Raw genomic sequence first — 18959 nt, 5'->3', positions numbered from 1 at the left:
GATGAAAGAAGAGCTCACCATTTGCAGCGTTGTCGACAGGACTGACTGCGGACCTCTGGTACAGAGCCAAGTGGAGGGTCTGAATTAGAGGCTCATACGGTTCCGCGACCACGTAGGCTGCAGATTCCTCAGCTTGTGCCATAGGGTGCTTAGGTTTCGGGTTCCACTGAATAGGTCAGGAGCCAACTACACGCAGAGGGTGGCTAACGGGTAGCAGAGGCTGTGTGGCGCGGACTGGGCGTTTTTTTTTTTTTTTTTTTTTTTTTTAGAGGGTCTCGGGAAAACGCAAAAAGGGCTTCAGTCTCAAAGGGTGCAGGCCAACCACAATAAGAATATATATACAGAAACCATCTTTATAACAGTTGTAAACTGTCGTAGTTATGTTGGGAAAGTACCAGAGCTCCAAGCACTAATAGAAAGTACTCATGCTCAAATCGTTATAGGCACTGAAAGCTGGCTAAACCAAGAGATAACTTCAGCCGAAATTTTTGTCAAGAACCTAGCAGTGTTCAGAAAGGATAGGCTTAACACAGTTGGTGGTAGCGTGTTTGTTACTGTTAGAAGTAGTTTATCTTGTCACGAAGATAGTTCCTGTGAGCTAGTATGGGCGGAGGTCATTCTTGGCAACCGGAATAAAATAATAATAGGATCCTTTTACCGACCTCCCAACTCAGATGATACAATTGCTGAAAGGTTGAAAGAAAACTTGAGTTTAATTTCAAACATGTGCCCCACTCATGCAATTATAGTGGTGACTTTAATTTACCCTCGATATGTTGGTGAAAATAGATGTTTAAATCCGGAGGTACTCACAAAACATCATTCATAATTGTGCTAAATGCATTCTCTGAAAATTACTTAGAGAAGTTAGTTCATGAGCCCACGTGAATAGTAAACGGTTGCGAAAACACGCTTGACCTCTAAGCAACAAATAATCCTGAGCTAATAACGAGAATCAAAGCGGATACAGGGATTAGTGAACACAGGGTTATCGTAACGAGACTGAATACTGTAGCCCCAAAATCCTCTAAAAGTAAACGAAAAATATACCTATTCAAAAAAGTAGATAAAAATTCACTGGACGCCTTCCTGAGAGACAATCTCCACTACATCCACATTAACAATGTAAGTGTAGACGAGATGTGACTTGAATTCAAAGAAATAGTATTGACAGCAATTGAGAGATTTACACCAAGTAAATTAACAAACGACGGAGCTGATCCTCCTTGGTCACAAAATCGTCATAACACTGTTACATAAGCAACGCAAAAAACATGCCAAATTTAAACGGACGCAAAATCTCCAACATTAGCGGTCTTTTACAGAAGCTCGAAAGCCGGCCGGAGTGGCCGTGCGGTTCTAGGCGCTACAGTCTGGAGCCGAGCAACCGCTACGTCGCAGGTTCGAATCCTGCCTCGGGCATGGATGTGTGTGATGTCCTTAGGTAAGTTAGGTTTAATTAGTTCTACGTTCTAGGCGACTGATGACCTCAGAAGTTAAGTCGCATACTGCTCAGAGCCATTTGAAGCCATGAAGCTCGAAATTTAGCGCGGACGTCAATGCGAGATGTTTATAGCAGTTTCCACAACAAAATTTTCTGTCGAAACCTGGCAGAATATCAAAATGGATTCTAGTCGTTAGTGAAGTATGCTAGTGGCAAGAAATAATCAATACTTTCTCTGCGCGATAGCAATGGAAATACTATCAACGACAGTGCGGTCAAAGCAGAGTTACTTAACACAGCCTTCCAAAATGCCTTCACAAAAGAAGACGAAGTAAATATTCCAGAATTCAAATCAAGAACGGCTGCAAACATCTGTAACGTAAAAGTAGGTATCCTCGGAGTATCGAAGCAACTTAAATCACTTAAAAAAATCAAGTCTTCCGGTCCAGAGTGTATACCAGTGAGGTTCCTTTCAGAGTATACTGATACAATAGCTTCATACTTAACAATCATATACAACCGTTCGCTCGATGAAAGATACGTACCCAAAGACTGGAAAGCTGCACAGGTCACACCAATATTCAAGAAAAGTAGTACAAGTAATCCACTAAATTACAGGCCCTTATTATTAAGGTCTATATGAAGCAGGATTTTGGAACATATATTGTATTCGAACATTATGCATTACCTCGGAGGGCACGGTCTATTGACACACAGTCAATACGGATTTAGAAAACATTGTTCTTGGGAAACACAACTAGCTCTTTTTTGCTCACAAGAAGTGATGGGTGCTACTGACAGTATATTTCAAATTGGTTCCGTTCTACTAGATTTCCAGAAGGCGTTTGGCACTGTAGTTGCATGCTTATGGACTATGGTCTCAGTTAAGTGACTGGATTCATAATTTCCTGTCAGAAAGGTCAAAATTCGTAGAAATTGACGGAAAGTCATCGAGTAAAATAGAAGTGATTTCTGGCATTCCGCAAGGTAGTATTATAGGCCCCTTCTTGTTACTTATATATATATATATATATATATATATATATATATATATATATATAAACGATCTAGGAGACAATCTGAGCAACCGTCTTAGGTTGTTTGCAGATGATCCTGTGTGTTATTGACTAGTAATGTTCTCAGAAGATCAAAACAAATTGCAAAACTGTTTACAAAAGATATGTGTATGGTGCAAAAATTGGCAATTGACACGAAATAATGAAAAGTGTGAGGTCATCCACATGAATGCTAAAAGGAATTCGTTAAAGTGCGGTTACACTATAAGTCAGTCAAGTCCAAAGACCGTAAATTCGACTAAATACCTAGGAATTACAATTACGAACAACGTAAATTGTAAGGAACACATAGACAATGTTGTGGGGAAGGTTAACCAAAGACAGCGTTTTATTGGCAGGATACTTAGTAAATGTAACAGATTACTAAAGAGACTGCCTACACTACGCTTGTCCATACCCTTTTAGAATATTGCTGCTCGATGTGGGATCCTTACCAGATAGGACTAATGGAGTACATTGAGGAAGTTCAAAGAAAAAGTTCAAAGAAAGGCAGCACGTTTTGTATTATAGCGAAATAGTGGAGAGAGTGTCACTGAAATGGTACAGGATTTGAGGTGGACATCATTAAAACAAAGGCGTTTTTCGTTGCAGTGGAATCTTCTCACGAAATTTCAATCAGTAACTTTCTCCTCCGCATGCGAAACTATTTTGTTGACGCCAGCCAATGAGATTGCTGCTAATGTAGAACCTTTTCTCCTTGCGGATCACACTCGCGCAGTGATACATGAACACGCAAGGTGTTTTTACGAGTGTAGAGACCTCCGATTAGTCAGTCTGCATTTGTCTGCGCCAGTCTATAGTCAAGTTTCAGCCTGCTCCTAATAAGATTACCATATTCCTGTACATAGTCATGAAGATAAATGTATAGACACTTTTGTCAAGTATTAGAGATATATGTGAGAATAAGATTAACATACCAATACCAAAGGCCCGCATCTCGTGGTCGTGCGGTAGCGTTCTCGCTTCCCACGCCCGGGTTCCCGGGTTCGATTCCCGGCGGGGTCAGGGATTTTCTCTGCCTCGTGATGGCTGGGTGTTGTGTGATGTCCTTAGGTTAGTTAGGTTTACGTAGTTCTAAGTTCTAGGGGACTGATGACCATAGATGTTAAGTCCCATAGTGCTCAGAGCCATTTAAACCATTTTTAAAAACCAAAGGAACTTCAGATTGTCAACTGTAAATAGCATCCAGAACCAAGTTAAGTAATTTTATGCTTGTTATTATTTTAATAAATGTGTGTGAAAATTAATCAAGTTCTGTTTAATCTGCTACTCTAAGCGTGCAAGTGGCATTTCTATCGTCTGACCTAACGGCAGAAGATAAACACGCCACGATAAGACCACGAGACATATTGCTGACACTCGCCTACTTCGTTAGAGCGACAAGTCAATAAACTGATGGTGTGTGTACTGAAGGTCTTACAGTACGCACACCACATGTTTGGTACTTCTGGATAAGGTCAACACAGTGGCCTGGGATCACTACTATATGAAAAATGATTATGACTGATTTTATTGTAAAAATGTAAATAATGCAGATATCTGAAAAAATGTAAATATCTGTAAAAATGTAAGCGATGAGAATATGTGTAAAAATGTAAGTACATGAAAAATGTAAATTGTATATATATATATATATATATATATGACAATGTGCTAACCTTAAGTTGCATGAAGCAGACTCTGCAGAGGGAACGAGTAGGAAAAAATACTCAAACAGATAATATTCTACATATCAAATTTTTTCATAGGATATTCTTACATAAAATGTGAGTACATTCAATGTTTTTACATACAATGTTTTTTCATTCTCTGAGCAATTATGATGGATCATTAAATTTCCATCGAAAGGAACACAATTTACATTTTTCATGTACTTACATTTTTACACATATTCACATTTTTACAGATATTTACATTTTTTCAGATATCTGCATTATTTACATTTTTACAATAAAATCAGTCATAATCATTTTTCATATAGTAGTGATCCCAGGCCGCTGTGTTGACCTTATCCAGAAGTACCAAACATGCGGTGTGCGTACTGTAAGACCTTCAGTACACACACCATCAGTTTATTGACTTGTCGCTCTAACGAAGTAGGCGAGTGTCAGCAATATGTCTCGTGGTCTTATCGTAGTGTGTTTATCTTCTGCCGTTAGGTCAGACGATAGAAATACCACTTGCACGCTTAGAGTAGCAGATTAAATAGAACTTGATTAATTTTCACACATGTTTATTAAAATAATAACAAGCATAAAATTACTTAACTTGGTTCTGGATGCTATTTACAATTGACAATCTGAAGTTCCTTTGGTATTGGTATGTTAATCTTATTCTCACATATATCTCTAATACTTGACAAAAGTGTCTATACATTTATCTTCATGACTATGTACAGGAATATATATATATATATATATATATATATATATATATATATATATATATATATTATCAGGACAGCTGAGATGTGTGGAGATGACTCCTTGCACTGGGTTCTCTCTTGCAGAAAGTGGGCTGCACTGAAACACATATTTATGCATATATATAAGTATGTATGTATGTGTGTTTGTTTGTGTGTGTGTGTGTGTGTGTGTGTGTGTGTGTGTGTGTGTGTTACCAAAGAAAAAGCTCGAAAGCTCAAGTATTTACACATTTCCCGAATATTGCACAGAGGGTTGAGCATTTTTTAGCTGGTGTGTGGCCAAACACATATTAGAGCTGACATTTAATGATGAGGCATAGTTGCAAAGATGTGAAATTTACTGTAATCTGTAGAAATATTTTGCACATTCAGACACAAACACACACACAAAGGCGTACACTCACGTATGTGAGATAAAATTTAATGACAAGGCAGAGAGAAAGAAAATAATATGGTACTGCATACTTCAGTACTGCATTTATGTGCGACATATAGTACCTTGCTATACTACTCATAACAGATTCAGTCTTTATTTTAACTTAATCTGTACCTATAATTCCCATGATAATTTGCCAATTTTTTATCACTTCCTAGAGAATATGTTTCTGACACAGTGTAATCCAAAAGCAAAGTCATTTTACGTTGCTAATCTCTAATGTATAAGATACAGTCTTAATTCTGAGGCTCCTATTGAGTTTCCTGCTCGGGAGGATTGTTTTTCACACGCGAGCTGGGTACTGTGCCCAAATTCTAATATTGCTACGCACTTTACTTCAGGGATCTCTACAAGTATCTCCAGGACAGATGCGTTCTGTCTTTTTCTTCAAGCTTCTCTTACCTGAGTTAGTTTTGGTCTGTATCGGTTATTTCACCTCCTCAGTGCAAAACCATTTCTGATAAGCGTTGCACTATGCGTAGGTATCTAGCATCGCCTAAGGATACTTTCACGGTGTTATGACTTCAATATCGATGTCAACGCCTTATCACTTACATATTCATCCATGATTCACTCATATGTGAGGTGAAGTTTAAATGACGAGACAGTACACAGGGCAATTTGTTACAATATTGCTGGGCAACTTATTACAGTTTTGAATCAATATTTTATAGTTTTTGGGCAATTTGTTACAATTTCCACCGTCCTGAATTCTGACATTGCCGCTGTGGTAACGCCGGCTCCCATCAGATCACCGAGGTTAAGCGCTGTTGGGCTGGGCTAGCACTTGGACGGGTGACCATCCTGTCTGCCGAGCGCTGTCGGCAAGCGGGGTGCACTCAGCCCTTGTGAGGCAAACTGAGGAGCTACTTGATTGAGAAGTAGCGGCTCCGGTCTCGTAAACTGACATACGGCCGGGTGAGCGGTGTGCTGACCAAGTGCCCCTCCATATCGGCATCCAGTGACGCCTGTGGGCTGAGGATGATACGGCGGCCAGTCGGTACCGTTGGGCCTTCCAAGGATAGAGTTTAGTTTAGCCTAGATTCACTCATATTCAAGGCCCGTACAGTATTGCTTGTGGCAGGAATTCGATTTAGTGACTAAATATGAAAGGTCTACTCTCCTATCCACATTACAAACAAACAAAACATTCAACGATCAACATAGAGGGAATTACCTTCTGCAGAAGAAAACTGCCTCACTAGCCCAGACTGCAACAAGACGATTTTTGGTCCTCGTGTGTCCAGTTTGTGAACTGATCGCATATGTGGGCTATTCGTATATTTAGAAGCAGCCACATATGAACTAAAACTCCTGTGTCCCTATACGCTGAGGTTTAGCTCTGGCTTCATGTCTTCGTGGTTGGCAGCCTTCTGTTCCGTGAATAGGATTGTTGGAGTCCGTGTGCAACGTGTGAACTACTGGGATGTTGGTCATCTTAGTCCGAGTGAAGGGACGTTGGAAGTAATATGAACTGAGGGGACTCGGGCAGTGTTTCTGAAACATGGGGCACTCCATGCTACCCCTGCACCCCCACATTACTAGGTGACATAAAGACACGCCCACTTACACTTCACTCTATCTAGTAACACAAACTGTAGTTCGTTTACAACTGAGAATAAGGTGTTTGGACTAAAACCTCAAATAAACAATATTAACTAACGTATCGTTGGTGTATCGTAAGTGCAGAGAATGATAGAAGACGAAATAGAGCTGCAAGCTTTTATTGCAGAGGCACAGGATAGGAACAATAATCAAAAGTAAGTTTTCTCATTAAAAACTGAAAATTAAATTACAAATATCTAAAATAGAATCTCTCTATGATTTTAGAAATAAACAATGTCATGCGAGGACAAGAAGACATTAAAAATCTTCTTGAGAAGCTACAATCATGTTAAACACAAATGCTGCTTGGGGATAACAACAAGCGATTTTGATGCTAAAGTAGGCACAAAACTGACGGAATAGAAGGCAATTTCCGTTTTGATGCCAAGCACACATCCAACATCTCCGAATAATGTTTAAAACTGTGTCGGTACTTTTCTTATCCATCTTTTATACTTATTAATGAACAAAAATTCCCACAATCCCATAATGAATTTTAATTCGTTTGAATGAAACATGAACTACGTGCTGTCGTAGGTGGATTAATGTATTAAGGCATCAAGCATTTAGGCGTGCTGCCAGTACAGGAATACCAATGTATTCCTGTACAACCATTTATTCAATTCGCTTTGGGGTATAATATGCTGGCCTTAATCAGGACAGTGACGAAAACTTAAGTTTCCCTCAGTCACGGTTTCCGCTAAGGGTTGTAGACAGAGTTATACTTCTGAAACAATGTTTCACATGTAATCAGTCATACATATTTTCAGAAAAGTTTGGACACATCCAACAGTCAGTAATTGTAATTACAAAAAACGGTGTCAAAAGAAGTAAAAGGACGTCCTGTGTGGAACAGTACACCATGTGCACATTCTAAAAATAAATATGCAAATGCAAATCAAGAATACAAAAGGAAAAGTAGCTGAAATTATCAGCCGGTAAGTATAAAAAAAAAGGTTTCGAGGGAAAAGCTGTTGCCAGAAATTCGTACCAATAAAACGTAAAGTTGTCCTCAGCCCGAAGGTTGCTCTGATCACGGCAATGCTCTTCAAGACATGGGCCTCTTGGAGACGGTACGCCGTTGCCGTCCTGCGAAGTTTAAACTGACTCGCCCAGCCAGTTATAGGTGAACCTGCAGTACGACTTGAACTCAGAACCACGGTGGAAGTTGGCACTTTTCACATAGAACACTGATTACAAGAAATGAATGAACCGAAAAGTCACAGAAATGTCCTAGAACCGATCAAAGATTGAACACCAGACATTTAGCTTTGTAATTTGTCACCCGTTTAGCCACCGAGTCACACCTGTAATAGTATAGAGATGGAAAACACGGCATTAGTTGCAGTGATTTACTGCCAATTTCACTGTCTAAACTTGAAAACACGAAGAGATTGATGCAGGCGTGCGTGTGATGTACTGTAAGTTATTCGTAGAATTATGATAAAAGATAACATGAAGGGCGAAATCCTACCGTCTAGAGAAGACCATCTGCTTACTGTGCGGCCTGCTTCACAACAGCTTCCGGATGCTCAATGGTCGCTGCAGTAGTGCACAACTCTGCCGGAGCAATTTGTATAAAACGCTGGCAGCGCGCCACACATCCCCGGAAATTTTCTGAATTGCCGCAAGCACCGTTACTTCGAGAGTAAAATCAATACCACACATTTATCCAACTGACAATACGTATAACGCCTTTTCTGGAGTTTCAAAAGTTTCAACCGCGCGAAGTATTGGTATAATGTCTAAAGTCATCTTGGTCGATAAGATTCGTGAGATTCTCACGCGAAATGAAAGCAAATTTTTATTTTCATTCCAACTTCTTACCTCCGTCCGCACTCTTCAGATAACTTTCTTGTATGTTCTCGTGTATAAATCTGGTGTTGAAAATGACTAGCTGAAAGAAAGCCGAAATATTGAAATTTATATTAAAAAAATACTTTTCTGCAGTGCTAACATTTTACCGCAGCACAAACGCATAAATGGGCGACACCGAAATAACCATCTGCATCTACATGACTACTCCACAATTCACACTTAAGTGCTTGGCAGAGGGTTCATGGAACCAATTTCAGATTGTTTCTCTAGCACTCCACTCTCGCATAGTACATAGGAAAAAAAACTCTTAAATCTTTCACGATTTCTCATTTTATTATGACTGTCATTTCTCTCTGTGTAGGTGGAAGTAAACAATATATTACAACGAGAAAGTTGGTGATCGAAATTTCGTGAAAAGATCTTGCCTCAACGAAAGCCCTCTTTGTTTTAATGACTGCCACTCCAACTTGTGTAACAACGTCCGTGATACTTTCTCCTATGTTTAGCGATAATAAAAAACAGGCTGCCCTTCACTGAAAATTTTCAATATCCTTCATCAATCCTGTCTTGTAAGGATCTCATAACGCGCAGCAGTGCTCCATAACAGGACGGACAAGCGTTGTGTAGGCCGTCCCTTTACTAGATCCGTTGGGTCTTGTAAGTGTTTCGCCATTAAAAATCAGTCGTTGCTTCCCCTTCCCCCACAACATTTTCTGTGTGTTGGTTCCAATTTAAGTTGTTCGTAATTGTAATTACTAGGTATTTAGATGATTCGGCAAACTTAAAATCTGTGTGATTTCTCGTGTAACCAAAATTTAACGGGTTCCTTTTAGTACTCCTCTGGAGGACCTCCCATATTTTGTTGTTTAGGGTCAATTGTCACTTTTCGCACCGTACAGATATTTTGTCTAAATCATTTTGCTATTAGTTTTGATCTTCTGATGACTTTACTGGATGGTAAAAATTCTAAGAGGGCTGCTCATATTGTCTCCTAAATCTTTCATACAGGTTAGGAACAATAGAGGGCCTATAACACTTCCTTCGGGAACGAAAGATATCAATTCTGTTTCACTCGATAACTTTCTGTCAGTTGCTACGAACTGTCACCTTTCTCAGAGGAAAGGTGTAATTACTCGATGTGTAATTACTGTAAGATGTTACGTCTAAAACGTTCGTCCGTTACACGATAGTACAGTTCCTTCGAAATTTGAACATCAGCGTCCCGGGAGGAAAGTTAGCTTTTCTCAAAAACCAGCTATGGCTTCATAAAACACAATTCGTGTGAAACACAGCCCGCGTTTCTCACACACAATATCTTGCATGTAGATAAACGGGTAGAATCCCACATCAGGGATTTCTGAAAGGCGCTTAACGCGATACAACATACTTGACTGCTAATCAGGATGTGATTATACCGGGTATCTTCACAAATACTTGAGTTTCTCAAAGAATTTTTGACGTAAAATGGTGATATTCTATGGTGAAAGTTAAATAGAATGTAACATCGAGTATCTCTATGGAAATACAAAAAGCCTGCAATTCTTTTCGATAGACATAAATCACATCGGGTAAGTGACCCTCTCAGGTTGTTCGCCGACGATATTGTCCACAGGAATCTATCGTCGCTGGACGACGGTATTAACATGCGGAACGACGGAAACAGCATTCTGACTTAGCGTACTGAATGTCCGCTCTTTTTAGACGCGCTGAAATACGAAGTAGCGTCCGTAAGCATGAGAAAAACCCCGATAGTTCCCAATTACAATCTTAGCGATAAAATTCTGTAACTCGTCACATTGTTTCAATCTAAACGGCAATATGAAACCGGATACGTGAAATCTGTACTAGGGGACGTGAATGGAAGACATGCACTAATGAGCCAAAACATTATGACCACCTGCTTAACAGTGTGTTTGCCCGTCTTTGGAGTGAATTCGTCACTGATTCTGTGTGTCAGGTATTCGACAGTTTGATGGTACGTTTGTGGAGGAATGTGGCAATAGATGTCTAAGTAAAAGGCATGTAATTCTCGTAAATAACGGAGCGCTGATATGCGTAAGCGGTGACGCCACACGATAGCGACCCAGGTGGGTTAAATAGGACTTACGTCAGGCGAATTTAGTGGCCGAGGCATCAACGTGAGTTCACTATAATGCTTTTCAAACCACTGTCGCACTATTCTGGTTGTCACGTACAATTATACTGCTGAAAGATGACATCGCTGTCGGGGAAGACCTCAAGCATGAAGGGACAGTGGTTCGCAGTTGTCAGCGTGTCTTCAATTACTACCACAGGTCCCATGCAAGCGCAGTAGAATGTCTCAGCATAATACTGCTCCCACTACCCTGCGTCCGTGGCGCGCTGCACGTTTCGAGCCACCGTTCATCTCGATGACGGCGTTTGTGGAGACGACCGGCGACCTAGCGTAGCAAAAATGTGATTTACCCGAATAGCCGACATGTTTTCATTGTTCGACGGTCGAATCCCGATGGGCCTGTGCCAACGTCAATCATGATTGACGATGTCGTTGGGTCAACATGTGAACACGTAGGGGTCATCTGCTGCGAGGCTCCTTGTTCAGCAATGTGCGATGAACGGTGTGCTTTGAAACACTTCCGCTTGCACCAGGATATTGCTCTTTCGGCGGAGATGCCACACATCACCATCTGTCCTACTTTACAGAGCAGACAAGCCTCCGAACCCCACTTTCTGTGAAGAGTCATGGACGACCAACCATTTAGCACCTAGTGGTAGTTTCACTGTCCTACCTCTTTCCACAGATGCTCACGTGAGTAGCACGTGCACATTCGACAAGCTTCGTCGTTTTCGAAAAACACGTTCGCAGGCCCTGCGTAATAACAATCTTTATCAAAGTCGCTTATCTCAATGGATTTCCCAATTTGCTGCCCACATCTTCGAGTGCCTGCAACGCCACCAGGTGGCATCCAATGTCGCGGTGGGTAGTGGTCATAATCTTTTGGCTCATCAGAGTGTATCTATGTTCTGCCAGTTGCTATAAAGTGCATCAAAAACGAAACGTTCCACGGTATGATGTATTGAACTTTGGCCCCGTTCCTCTCACAGATAATGTGTGGGAAAAATGACTGCTTGTGTGCCTCAGTGCAAGTTACTTCTTTGTCGACTTATATTATAAACATGTACGGTCCTGACGAATATTCGTAGTTTCGACTCTGAAAGCCTTATCTACGATACAATTTCAAGAAAAATTTCATTATGCAGTGTGTGCCATAATTAACAGCGATGACTGCCTCTGATGAAAGTATGCGATAATAGATGCAGAAACGTTGCAGTAAAATGGGTTCACAAACGAACCGTTTGCGAATGGGTGGTAACAAGCCGCATACAACTTCTGTGTGAAGTATTGTCCTAGTTAATAAAAATGTATTCTGAAAGTAATCTTTTCAGTTAAGGGTCCGTTCTCCTCAGTCAGCCTACAAAATAAGCGATTTTTAAGATTTTTTAAAAGGCTGATGAAGTAATCAATGTAAATTTGTTTGGACATTATTTATTAATTCTTGGAAAAATGTTTTTTAAGAAATTCGGTCATCATTACGCCCCTCATCCGCTTTATCCAAAATGAGATGCGTCCATGGCGGAAGGCCTTCAGTCTGTAAATCTTATCTGAAATCAAAAAGACAAACAATTTTCTTAATCTATAGTACATTGCGCATTGAGTAACAGCATTGTTACTTAAAATTTGACAAAATAGTAAAATGACAGACGCTTGATACAAAGATGTGGTTCGGTTGTGCGTTTTTGGTCATATAATTTGCAATAACTATTGAATAAATTACAATTTAAAAAAAATTGACTACAGATACGGTGTATTTAAAGTTATGGAAAGGGCTGTGAAGACACTAATAAATATATCTTTCTGAAATTTAGCCGAACCACTCCTCGAGCATGTCCGCAAAGAGTAACAGGCTAATTTTTTATTCTGATTTATTCATCAGTTACCGCAAAAAAGTGACCAAAAACACACGATAAAATTCATATTTGTTTCATACGTCCGCCATTTTATTATTTCGTTAAATTTCAAAAAATGTGCTGTTACTCTGCGCGCAATATCCTGTAGATTAAGAAATTATTATTATTTTTTTTTTATTTCAGATAAGTTTTGAAGACTTCAAGATTTCCGTCATGGACACACCTCATTTTGGGAAGAAGAACTTCAACTCCTCAAATGGGGGGCTTAATGATGACTGAATTTCTTTAAAAAATAAGAAAATGTTGTCCAAGAATCAATAAATAATGTGCAAAAATATCTACGTTCAGTAGCTTCAAAAAAATCGTAAAAATCGCCTATTTTATTGGCTGACAGAAGAGAATAGACCCTTAATTCCTCATTTAATTGGTCTCCAATTTCATCAGTGACCTACCTTAACAAAAATATAATACTGCTTCAGCACGATACGTGTTTCAATTTAGTGTACCCTGGTACTTTCTGAAGAAGGTGCCGATATTGTCGCTACAGTGTGTTAAAGAATCCTTCAAACACCTCTGGATAATCTCGTATATTTTGGCAAGAATATATTACACGCTGCTCATTCGTTCTCGATCATAATGGTGCTTAGATGTCGTCTTAAATTAGCAACAAAATGTGACTGTGCCCCATTATGCTTCTACGACATTCTCCAACTATGTGCCATGGGTGAAATTTGAGCCCAAACACAAGGGTACTTAATCGAAAACTTTACATTTCAAATATTTTTATGCTAATTGGAACACTAAGTCGTGTTGAAGTCAGTGCTGGCTCGTTATTAGAACCTTTCGCTTCTTTTGTCGTACACTTTGACACATGTCAGTTTCTTTATTAATTATGATACGCTCTGTACGTGTTGCGTATTTCTTCGAATGCTCTCAGGTTTCTTCAATATTTCTCCCGCTAATCAGACGAATCGGTGGCATTTAGAGCGCCGTCCTTTAAATAGGGTCGATATCCCCCGTTAGTTCTACCTCAAATACGTCCCACAGCTTGAGCTGTAATTCGGTATAGACAGTGCAAGTGTTTTTAAAGCGATCACTTTCGTTGACAAAATGAAGTTTGCTATTGTCCTACCAGTAAACCAAAACCTTCCATTCCCTATACGTACAGCTGAATTTACATGATTTCATATCTCCACATATCACTGCTGCCAGATTTTTCTATGACATGATACACTAGTTGTTTTCAACTAATCTGATACTGAAAGCCTATTAGTACGTTATTGCTTTCAATGAAAAGCATAACACTACATTTCTTCACATTAAGGTATATATAAGGGGCATTCAAATGACCCAGTCACTAGTGTAAAAGTAACGGTAACGAATTTATTAACTCAAAATGCAGTTATACACAGTAAACATACTCAAAAATAGTTGTCCAAACTGTTGGCTAGTTTATCCCATTGCGACCCTAGCCGGTCGATTCCATCCTTGAAGAAGCTAGTAGGCTGCTGTCTGACCCAGGTCTGGACCCAGTCACGCACTTCGTCGTCCGTTGCGAATCAATGTCCGCGAATAACTTGTTTTAGTGGTCCAAACACATGAAGTCACACGGTGAAAGGTCGGGACTGTACGGTGGATGTTTCAGCGTTTCCAGCCGAAACTGCTGCATGTCGTCTTCACCGCACTGGCCGTGTGTGGGCGGCCATTATCATGCAGAAGGCTTGGTGGCTCGTCTAAGGTTCTGTAAAGTGGCTTGATAACGCTGGGCATTGATGGAAGTTCCCCGTTCCAGGAACTCGACAAGCAGTGGGCACTTGTGGTCGAAAAAGAAGGACATCATGACCTTACCAGAACTGGTGTGCATGGCCTTTGATTTCTTCGGAGGTGGGGAAGTCGCATGTTTCCACTGTCTGCTCTGACTCTTCCTTTCCGGTTCAAAATAGGGACACCATGTTTCGTCACCTGTGGCAATACGCGACAGAACACTGTATTCCTCCTCGTGATAACGTTGCAGACGACTCAAAGACATCGCCATTCGAGTCATGCGCTGTTCGACAGTCATTTGGTGGAGAACCCACTGCCTACAGATTTTTCGAAAGTTGAAAAGTTGATGTATTATACCCAGTAACCGATGGATTTCGTCCACGGTGATTCTGCGGTTGTCCAAGACTAAAGCATTCACTTTCGCAACCATTTCCGGTGTGATGATACGATGAGCATGTCCAGGACGAGCATCGTCTTCCAGAGACTTGCGCCCCTCAAGGAATCGTTTGCGCCATTCCACAACACTTGAACGACTCAGACTTTACTCACCGTCCACAGCCTTCATCCATCGATACATTTCACGGCCTCCAAACCCCTCCACCGCCAAAAATCGAATCACTCCTCGTTGTTCCTGCTTACTCGCCTGCATGTTCGGTAGTGGACGATAGCTTGTGCGACCAACTTCTCTTCGGCGTGAAACCACACTGGCGCTATGCAACATCAAACGGTGCACACGCGTCAGTCTCTCTACCAATTAATGGCGCCGCCATACCCGCAGTTACGTGGTGCCACCTTACGTGTAAGGCAAAGGTAGATGCAATGACCAGGTTTCATTTGAATGAAATTCATAGATGCTGACCAACAGTATGGAAGAACCGTGAGAAATACATGCTTGGACAAATATATAGATACCAGTCAAGCGTACGGGTTACGCTGTTGTATTCGATCACCAACGGCACCCGTGCAATGTCCTCAATACGTTGCAATTGTCAGTCGTTAGAACAGTGCTCTGTGTGGGTGTGAGTGTATTGCGTCGGAGCTCAGTGAATTCTAAGTGGGCAAATAAACTACTGGCCATTAAAATTGCTACACCAAGAAGAAATGCAGATGATAAATGGGTATTCATTGGACAAATATATTATACTAGAACTGATATGTGATTACATTTTCACGGAATTTGGGTGCATAGATCCTGAGAAATCAGTACCCAGAACAACCACCTCTGGCCGTAATAACGGCATTGATACACCTGGGCATTGAGTCAAACAGAGCTTGGATGGCGCGTACAGGTACAGCTGCCAATCCAGCTTCAACACGATACCACAGTTCATCAAGAGTAGTGACTGGCGTATTGTAACGAACCAGTTGCTCGGCCACCAATGGCCAGACGTTTTCAGTTGGTGAGAGATCTGGAGAATGTGCAGGCCAGGGCAGCAGTCGAACATTTTCTGTATCCAGAAAGGCCCGTACAGGACCTCCAACATGCGGTCGTGCATAATCATGCTGAAATGTAAGGTTTCGCAGGGATCGACTGAAGGGTAGAGCCACGGGTCGTAACACATCTGAAATGTAACGTCCACTGTTCAAAGTACCGTCAATGAGAACAAGAGGTGACCGAGACGTGTAACCAATGGCACCCCATACCATCACGCCGGGTGATGGCGATGACGAATATATGCTTCCAATGTGCGTTCACCGCGATCTCGCCAAACACGGATGCGACCATCATGATGCTGTAAACAGAACCTGCATTCATCCGCAAAAAAGCGACGTTTAGCCATTCGTGCACCCAGGTTCGTCGTTGAGTACACCACCGCAGGCGCTCCTGTCTGTGATGCAGCGTCAAGGGTAACCACAGCTATGGTCTCCGAGCTGATAGTCCATGCTACTGCAAATGTCGTCGAACTGTTCGTGCAGATGGTTGTTGTCTTGCAAACGTGCCCATCTGTTGACCCAGGGATCGAGGTGTGGCTGAAGATCCGTTACAGCCATGCGGATAAGATGCCTGTCATCTCGACTGCTAGTGGTACGAGGCCGTTGGGATCCAGCACGGCGTTCCGTATTACCCTCCAGAACCCACCGATTCCATATTCTACTAATATTCATTGGATCTCGATCAACGCGAGCAGCAATGTCGTGATACAATAAACAGCAATCGCGATAGGCTACAATCCGACCTTTACCAAAGTCGGATACGTGATGGTACGCATTTCTCCTCCTTACACGAGGCATCACAACAACGTGTCACCAGGCAACGCCGGTCAACTGCTGTTTGTGTATGAGAAATCAGTTGGAAACTTTCCTCATGTCAGCACGTTGTAGGTGTCACCACCGGTGCTAACCTTCTGTGAATGCTCTGAAAAGCTAATCATTTGCATATCACAACAACATCTTCCTGTCGGTTAAATTTCGCGTCTGTAGCACGTCATCTCCGTGGTATAGCAATTTTAATGGCCAGTAGAGTAGTTGATGCTCGTATGGTGGGTGCTTCCGTAACCAAGATAGCTGAAGTGTTCAGTGTTGCAAGAGGCACGTTATCGAAGATTTATACCGCATACAGGTTAACCGGAAAAACATCATCCGCTAAGTCACATCGTGCTCGATAGTGTGTGATGAGTGATCATGACTGAGAATTGTGACGAAAAATAAGAGGACAACAGCTGCAAAAGTCACTGGGGAACTGTTAGCACCGAAACATAACTCCTTAAGCAGGGAGAGCTGGGATTCCAAAACCATTCATCGGTGTTGCAAATGCCTTAAACGTGGTGCCGAAGCTATAAAATCTGCACTATGGAGCAGTGCAAGAAACTCATTTGGTCGGATGAGTCTTGTTTCACACTGTTTCCAGCTTCTGGACTAGTTTATGTCCCAAGAGTGAAACACGGTGCGGGTTCGGTGATGACTTGAACAGCCATATCGCGGTATTCCAAGCGCCGCATAGGTATTATGCAAGGTCGCATTACTGCAGGGATAATGTGACCATTTTGGCTGATCGGGTCCATTCCATACTACAACGTTTGTTTCCCAACAATGATGCTTTGTTCTAAGACCACAGAGCCCCTGCTCACGCAGCTCGCACGTCCAGGAATGGTTCTGTGAGCACGAGGATCAACTGTCGCAACTCCCCTGGCCACCACAGTCACCAGATCCCAATATTATTGAGCCTTTGTGGTCTACTTTGGAAAGAGGGACACGTGATTGCTATCCAACTGCATCGTCGTGTCCTGAACTTGCCTCTATTTTGCAGGGATAATGGTATAAGATTCTCTTGCAAATCATATAGGACCTGTATTTATCCATTCCGAGGCGACTGGCTGTTTTAAATTCCAACAGTATTAAGCATGGTTATGTGTTGTGTTTTTGACGTTTCCATATTTTTGTTCACCCCCTGTAATTGGGAGTCACTCTTCCAGTTTCATATTTCGTCAAAATCTAACCCGGTATTACTACCTTTTTACCGGCGAGAACTTCCTCTTAGATAAGTAAATCATCTGTGGAAAGTCTGAGATAGCATTTAACACACTATGAGATCAAAAGTATCCGGACGCCTCCAAAACGTACGTTTTTCATATTAGGTGCATTGTGCTACCACCTGCTACCAGGTACTCCATATCAGCGACTTCAGTAGTCGTTAGACATCGTGAGAGAGCAGAATGGGGTGCTCCGCGGAACTCACGGACTTCGAACGTGGTCAGATGACTGGGTGTCACTCGTGTCTGTACATCTGAACGCGAGATTTCCACACTCCTACCCATCCTTAGATCCACTGTTTCCGATGTGACAGTGAAGTGGCAACGTGAAGGGACACGTACAGCACAAAAGCGTACAGGCCGACCTCGTCTGTTCACTGACAGAGACTGCCGACAGTTGAAGAGGGTCTTAATGTATAATAGGCAGACATCCATCCGGACCATCACTCAGGAATTCCATACTGCATCAGCATCCACTGCAAGTACTATGACAGTTAGGCAGGAGGTCAGACAACTTGGATTTCATGGTCGAATGGCTGCTCATAACCCACACAGCACGCCGGTAATTGCCAAACCAAGCCTCCCTTTATGTAAGGAGGTGTAAACACTGGACGATTGAACAGTGGATAAACGTTGTGTGGAGTGGCGAATCACGGTACACAATGTGGCGATCCGACGGCAGGGTGTGGGTATCGTGAATGCCCGGTGAACCTCATCTGCCAGCGTGTGTAGTGCCAACAGTAAAATTCGGAGGCGGTGGTGTTATGGTGCGGTCGTGTTTTTCATGGAGGGGGCTTCCACCCCTTGTTGTTTTGCGTGGCACTATCACAGCACAGGCTTACATTGATGTTTTAAGCACGTTCTTGCTTCCCACTGTTGAAGAGCAATTCGGGGATGGCGACTGCATCTTTCAACACGATCGAGCACCTGTTCATAACGCACACCCTGTGGCGGAGTGGATACACGACAATAA

Source organism: Schistocerca americana, chromosome X (assembly GCF_021461395.2).
Source record: "Schistocerca americana isolate TAMUIC-IGC-003095 chromosome X, iqSchAmer2.1, whole genome shotgun sequence".
NCBI classification, from domain to species: Eukaryota; Metazoa; Arthropoda; class Insecta; order Orthoptera; family Acrididae; genus Schistocerca; species Schistocerca americana.
The sequence above is the reverse complement of the archived record's forward strand: the minus strand, read 5'-3'. Positions refer to the sequence as shown.